This window comes from Ambystoma mexicanum, chromosome 13, assembly GCF_040938575.1.
Source record: "Ambystoma mexicanum isolate Mex_15411 chromosome 13, UKY_AmexF1_1, whole genome shotgun sequence".
In the NCBI taxonomy this organism is placed as follows: Eukaryota; Metazoa; Chordata; class Amphibia; order Caudata; family Ambystomatidae; genus Ambystoma; species Ambystoma mexicanum.
Genome location: NC_090938.1, coordinates 374544487 through 374551612, shown reverse-complemented (window position 1 = coordinate 374551612; position 7126 = coordinate 374544487). Strand labels below are relative to the sequence as shown.

At 56.7% G+C, this 7126-nt stretch overlaps 1 pseudogene; it reads right to left on the bottom strand.

Annotated features, from left to right (window-relative positions):
* Nucleotides 1-2841: 2841 nt before the first annotated feature.
* On the bottom strand, nucleotides 2842-3535 carry LOC138520191 (histone H1-like; annotated as a pseudogene).
* Between the last annotated feature and the right edge of the window lie 3591 nt (nucleotides 3536-7126).

The following is a 7126-nucleotide window of genomic DNA, read 5'->3' as shown; positions in this document are numbered from 1 at the left end:
TCTCCCTTCTGGACACACATACCCCCGGGTGCAGTTGCCACCTTGCTTTAAAGGGCGGCGCTGTGTCAACCCCGAATGCGTTCAAAGGGTAAATAAATCGGAAAGCCTGCCCCCTGGGCGAGGGCGAGAAGCCCTAGCGCGCTGGAGGGGATTCGGGCCGGCCTGGCCCCGACCCTGGTAGCCAGGCACATTCAGGGCAAGAAGCAGCGCTCCTCATAGCCACTGGGGGCAGAAGGCACAGCCGCGTGAAAGAGCTTACCTTCGGCATAGGATTTTGTTTTCTCCTGCATGGGCGCAAAGATAGAATGGTCAAGCAGGATACAAAAACGCCATGTGTTTGCACTGATCTCTTTCTTCATTCACAGTCAAGCGACAGTCAGAAAATCAGTGTGCGAGACTCGCCTGAGGTTTTTCCAAGGCCCTGGCGTGCTGGTCAAAACATAAACCTTGCCCGCCCCTCTACTTTGGCTCAGGCGGGCCAGAGTACGGTGCTTAAGCAGAGTGCAGATGAGCAGCTCGGTCAGGGAGGGTGTGGGCGGCTCTTAAAAGAGCCTTTGGTTTTTGTGGGGTTGGATCGAGAGGTGGCGTCCGCTGGGGTGGGTTGTGCTCAGCCCCCGAATCCGTAGAGGGTGCGCCCCTGGCGCTTCAGGGCATAGACCACATCCATGGCGGTGACCGTCTTCCTCTTGGCGTGCTCGGTGGGTGTAGGTGACGGCATCCCGGATCACGTTCTCCAGGAAGACCTTCAGCACGCCGCGGGTCTCCTCGTAGATGAGGCCGGAGATGCGCTTGACTCCGCCACGGCGGGCCAGGCGGCGGATGGCGGGCTTGGTGATGCCCTGGATGTTGTCTCGCAGCACTTTCCTGTGCCTCTTGGCGCCGCCTTTGCCGAGCCCCTTCCCTCCTTTGCCGCGTCCAGACATGCTGACTCTTCTCTTCTTCACAAGCGAGCGGAGAATGGCGGGTTCAGCGCCTGAGCCGCCCCTTATATGCACCCGGGGCGGACCAGAGGGAGGGCTGCCGGCGGCCGTGCGCAGCACGGTCTGCGCAGGGCCGGGCGGGGCGACGGCAGCGTTTTCGAAATGACCGCGCTTACCAGCCGTTGGTCTCTGGGCGGGGTAGGAGAGATTGCCAAACAAAGAGCACTCACAGCCAGCCGTCGCTTTTGCTGGCTTAGGGTACTGTGCCACTATGCCGTCAGCCTCATCCCCACCCTACGAGTTGCAAAACCCTGATCAGAAAAAGAGCTGCTCCCAAGCACTTAAGAGTCACTCACTCTTATCTGAGAGGGGCACGCCGCACTCGCTTCCGAGCACTCGAGAGAACCGCCGCCCACGGCGCAAACCTGGCATGGTGCGCAAATAGGCCCTGCAGGTGAACAAGTAATGCAAAAACAGCCACCAGCGGGCATTTCAGGCGTGGCCCCCTCCGTCACCCAACACCGGAGGGCCTTCCATGCCACGGAAAAGCCCTGTGAACTATGGGGCCAAATGGGTGTTCGGCTTTTGCCTCTGAAACGAAAAGCTCGCCCAAGCTACGAGCGTAGCCAAGCGAAGAGCAGGGGCGGGTACGAGCAGCTCGTCTGTGACAATGTGGCGGCTCTTAAAAGAGCCTTTGTGGTGTTTTCTGCGGTTGTTGCGGTGCTGCCGTGTGCCTCAAGCCCTCTCGCCCCGGATGCGGCGGGCCAGCTGGATGTCCTTGGGCATGATGGTGACCCGCTTGGCGTGGATGGCGCAGAGGTTGGTGTCCTCAAAGAGCCCAACCAGGTACGCCTCGCTGGCCTCCTGCAGGGCCATGACGGCCGAGCTCTGGAAGCGCAGGTCGGTCTTGAAGTCCTGGGCGATTTCTCGCACCAGGCGCTGGACGGGCAGCTTTCGGATTAGCAGCTCGGTGGATTTCTGGTAGCGGCGGATCTCCCTCAGAGCCACAGTGCCGGGTCGGTAGCGGTGAGGTTTCTTGACGCCGCCAGTGGCGGGGGCGCTCTTCCGGGCAGCCTTGGTGGCCAGCTGCTTGCGAGGCGCCTTGCCTCCTGTGGACTTGCGGGCGGTCTGCTTAGTACGGGCCATGGCAGCGCTGCTAGATCTGCTTTCTCTCTACGAGATACAATGGGGCTCCTCTGGCGGGGAGCTGGTATATAAAGACCAAGCTCTCCTCTCATTGGCTGAGGCGACAACAGGCGCAGGTTTGAAAAAAGCCCGCGCTGTGCTGTGATTGGTCGGTGTCCGAAGGTACGGCCATGAAGCGGTGACACAGGACGGGAAGCCTTCGATTGGCTGGCCCCCAAACAAAAAAAAACAAACACGATGCAAAAAGCGATTGCCAAAGGCTGTGCTCATGTGCTCAGCCTTTCATGAGTCGCTGTGGACAGATAAAATAGCCCCACCGCCCCAGGCCTTGCTTGCCCCAATTCAACCTCCCACCAGCCTTCAGGCCGGTGGCAAGCGAGAGTGGCGAATCAGCCTCTGAAGTCTGCCCCCCGTGCTGACATTTCACACCACCATCATCCTCTTTGCCGGCGGCCAGCCCAATGGCAGCGCCTCGAAGCACACCACGGTTATGATGAGGGGGGGTGGCGCGGGGGGGCGGGGTTGTGCCAGATCACATGTGCACACGATGCCCTTATGTCTCAACTGGTGTGGGCTTATAGGTGGGGGCGCACTGGCCAGGGTCACGCGTGGCGTCCGAAACGAGTGGAGACTCTCGCCGCGGGGCCCGGTACATGTTGCCTTTCAAACACGCCGTTGTATATCGCAGTACGTGTCTGGCAAGAGGCATGAGCTAGCTCGCTTTCAGATGCTGTGGGCGGCTCTTAAAAGAGCCTTTGTGTTTTGTGTGTGTTTTTTGAAGGGTCTCGGCGAAAGCCTCTACTTCTTCTTGGGTGCAGCCTTTTTGGGCTTTGCCGCTTTGGGTTTGACGGCCTTGGGCTTCACGACCTTGGCTGGGCTCTTCTTTGCCGCTTTCGCCTTCACGGCTTTGGCTTTTGCGGGCTCTTGGCGGCCTTCTTGGCTGGAGCAGCTTTGGGCTTTTTAGGGCTCTTGGCTGCTGCCGGTTTCTTCACCTTCTTGGGACTCTTCTTGACTCCGGCGGGAGCCTTTTTGGGTTTCTTGGCAGCACCGGCAGGCTTCTTTGCTGCGGGCGTCTTGCTCTTCACCGCCGCTTTCTTGGCCGCCGTCTCCTTGCCCTGCGACTGCTTCTTGTTGAGCTTGAAGGATCCAGAGGCACCGGTGCCCTTGAGCTGGGCTAGGGCTCCTTTGCTCACCAGGCTCTTGACGGCAAGCTTGACTCTGCTGTTGTTCTTGTCCACGTCGTATCCCTGGGCGCTCAGAGCCTTCTTGATGGCGGGCAGGGAGAGTCCCTTCCTCTCAGTGGAGGCAGCCACGACCTTGACGACGAGGTCGGCCACGCTGGGCCCCGTGGGCTTTTTGGCCTTGGCAGCGCTGGCTGCTTTCTTCTGCGTCGTCTTCTTCTTCTTGGGTGCGGCGGCGGCGGCGGGTTCCGCCGGCGGAGCCACAGCAGCGGGAGCAGTTTCAGCCATTGTTCTGCAGGAGGACTCGGTCAGCGCGCTCACAGATCAGATCAGATCAGTAATGGGCGGCCGGCAAGCGGCGTGCATATATAGGGAGGAGCTTCCATCTGATTGGTCCACAGAAGGGGAGGCTGGTCCCAGCTCACAGCACCGTCCCTGCAAACGACACACTGTGTTTCCTCCGCCTAAATGATCCATTTTTTAATAGCGACACGCATACATTTATGTCATTTTACATGTGTCAACAGGACCGCAACATCTCCCAGCTCTTATACAAAAGTAGCTTCCCCTTGGCAGGGCCTCGGCTCCCTTGCAAGCGTCTTGTAAAGCCGGCATGCCGCCTTCAGCTGCGACAGGAACATGGGCAAACTTTGTTTTCCGCTTCATATTCGACCTCTCTTGCTCACCTCCCACGCATAGCAGCGCGAGCATATCCTTTTTCCCTTCTTTCCCTACGGTGCCTGATCAAGTCTGCTCCCCTCACCGCCCGGGGACCGAAGGAAAAGCGCACCGAAGAGGAAGGAAATAACACAGCTCTGAGAGTGCGTGTTAGCCAAGGCTAGAAACGCCCCTTGAAAATGGACACAGGCCTCCATGCCCAGAGCGGCTCTATGTTTTTGGAGTTCAATCCTGGCGCGCGCCCGCGCGCGTGTGTGTGTGTGAGATTTCTGTTTTTTTGTTTTTTCTTTTTACTTTATTAGCTTTAATTCGACAAAAAGGTCATAAAAGCTACACACAGATATCCAAACCACAAATGCAACAACATCGTAATCACTTAGCTCATAAATCACTTCCAAATCGGAAAACAAATTCATCATGTTGCCAGAGGAAGCAAATGAAAGCGGGATCGGCATTTACCAAAATTGACAGCCAATGCAAATGGGTTTCTCTACCCCAAGGCATTATTCTACTACCTTAGCCTTTCTTGTGTGTATTTTTCCTGCCCAACTCAAATAGCTAGCAGTAGCAAGAACAGCCACTACGGCTGCAGTGTCCGGTCATATTGCCATGGCATCACCTACTGACCTGCAGGCCGCGACTTAGAAACAAAGGCTTCAAAAAGCGCTTCCTCAGTGGCTTAGTGGCCGGACAGAGTAATAAGTAATGTTGAACAGTCTCCTCGGGCTCGCCTCAAAGAATACATGATGTTGAAACGGCATTATTCCATCTATGCCGAAATGCGGCAATGGACAGAATTCCAATACGGAACTTTAGGTGTCGAGCCCTTTCCCACTTAAGGGAGACGTAATCCAGGTACTCTTCGCAACCTGCCTGTTTCTTAATTATAAGAGATCGGGCCAGCTGTTCTGAGGCCCTGGATTTTCCCAAAATGTCCTGCTGCCGGGCCTTTTTCCCCTGCTGCGCTCTTAATCACTTCCTTGGAAACAGATGTAATCACTGAGGGATTCGACCAATACTCCCCCAAACCCAGAAAAACCCGAATAGCTTTTCACGTGAACAGGTTACTTTAAAGAGCTACTCCCTTGCTGGGACAAAGCATCCATAACGGCCTGATTTCATGTTTCGTGGGGTTATTCTTGCCTCCAGGGTGCATTCAATTGCTGGGCCCATTTGCTGGCAGCCAGCCTCTGAAACCAGATTGTCTTTGCATTCTACATGCACGCAAGGGCTGGGCAGTGTTTGCTTGCAATCACTTTGCCCCACATGATCTCGGGCCTTCTGCCCCCTTGTCCCAGCCCATGTCCTTTTTTGACACAGACACTGGCCTCGCCAAGAAGGCGCATGCTTGGGCGTGCCAGGCCGGGCCCACGGGAGGGCGTGCCACCCAAACGGGAACCTCCATACGCGGGACACGAAGGGCAGAAATCGGTGCTTGTGGGACACGTGGGGAGAAGCGTTGGCAGGCATGGCCCTGCCCCGCCTCCCCCGGGGTGTGTGTCTGCCTGGATGGAATCAACAAGCTTGACGAACGCTACAGAGGTCCCTGCTCTCAAACCTTTCCTGCGGGACCAAAAACGCCAGGTTGGCATCTGGTCACGGGCCCTTTTGACTTCTGCCAAAGTGCCCGCACCTGAACTGGCCACCCCCAGTATCAAACCCTTAAAAGTGAGGTGGGGACTGCGACGAATCTGGTCAATTCGTCTCTTCTCTTCTCCCCAGAGGGGAATCACTCCCTGTGAGGCTAGGGAGGTGAGCCCGCTCGGCAAGACGCGCCTGCCTAGGGGCCTTGGTCAAGTACTGATGTGCTTAAACACAGTAAGAGGTGTGAATGGGGAGAGAGCTCCCACGCCGCGAGCGCCTCGTGCAGAGGGGAGGAGAATCCTCCATACGCAGAGGCGAGCCTCTGTGGATACGTCTTGGAGAGGCGTAGCCGAAGCGAGACCTGCTGGCTGGAGGCTAAAAGGCGGGTGCTCTGACCGAGCAAGAGGCCCTGGGTCAGGAGCGGAGCCAAGGCGGGAAGAAAACCGCCTTCCCTGGTGGCGTGACCACTAGAGAACAGTGGTGGACCCGGCCGGTGCCCAGAAACCCGAGGCTGGGACCAGGGAACAGGAAGGAGCCCGAGTCCCCGAGTTCCACCGGGCGGGGGCCTGTACCGACCAGAGGAGCACGAACAAGCGGAGCAAACCCTCCCAGCGTGAGGACGGCAGGGAGGGCTTTAATCGTTGGGGTCAAAGACTGGCGAAGCCGTCCACGGCAGGAGAGGCTGCGAAAATGGAACGGGTACAAGACCCAGGTAAGACCGCGTGTGAGAGGGACTCGAATACTGCCCGTCACCACTGGAGAAGCCGCCGACAGTATGACATTCTGAAAGAGTGGAACGGGCACGCGAGCCAAGTAAAACAGAGGGAAAGAGATACGAACACCGTCTACCAAGGCTGGGGTAGCCGCCCCCAGTACTACAGCCTAAGAGAATCGAATGGGCATCCGCCCTGTGAACAAGGGAGTGCAAGGGATACGTGAGCTTGTTGCCAAGGATGGGAAAGCCGACAAATATACACGATTAATTGGACTGAGAACCAATAACCCTGCCAAAGAGCCACAGGACTTGACTTTGGGGAGTCCTGATGCCACAAAGGTGGGATCCAGAGAAGTGTGCGCAAAGGGTTCCCGGAGGGAGGGATTTAACCCGCGGTGTGTAAAAAAAAAAAAAAAAAAAAAAAACTGAAAAACGTGCACGAAGAAGAATTTGTCTTTTTCCCAAAGAAAGCCACCCAGAAGCCATTCGTAATGTTAACCGGCAAACTCTATACAGAGACTGTGAACTGTGTAAAGGCATGCTAAAGGAACTCTGAGCCAAATAACAAATGAGTCCCCTACCAGTCGGGCCAGGCAGAAGCGCACTTCCGAGGCTATGGTGCAAGCGTCCTATTCCGCTTAGCGAGATTTTCTAAAGTGGGAGGGCCAGTCAGCAACTAGGAATGCGGACTCGGGACTTCCCTCATAGCGAGAGGGCCAGATAGGCGTGTTTCTTTTATTTGAATATACAAGTCTCCACCATGAACCACTGTAGTCCGAGTCCATCTTCTGGTTCGCCACAGGACCCTTCTGAGGAAGCCTCAGCCCCACTTGCATCTTCCTTTCTCCTCATCTCATCGCACACTGGGCTGGGCTCTGGGAGAAGCAGCGAGCTGGCATTCT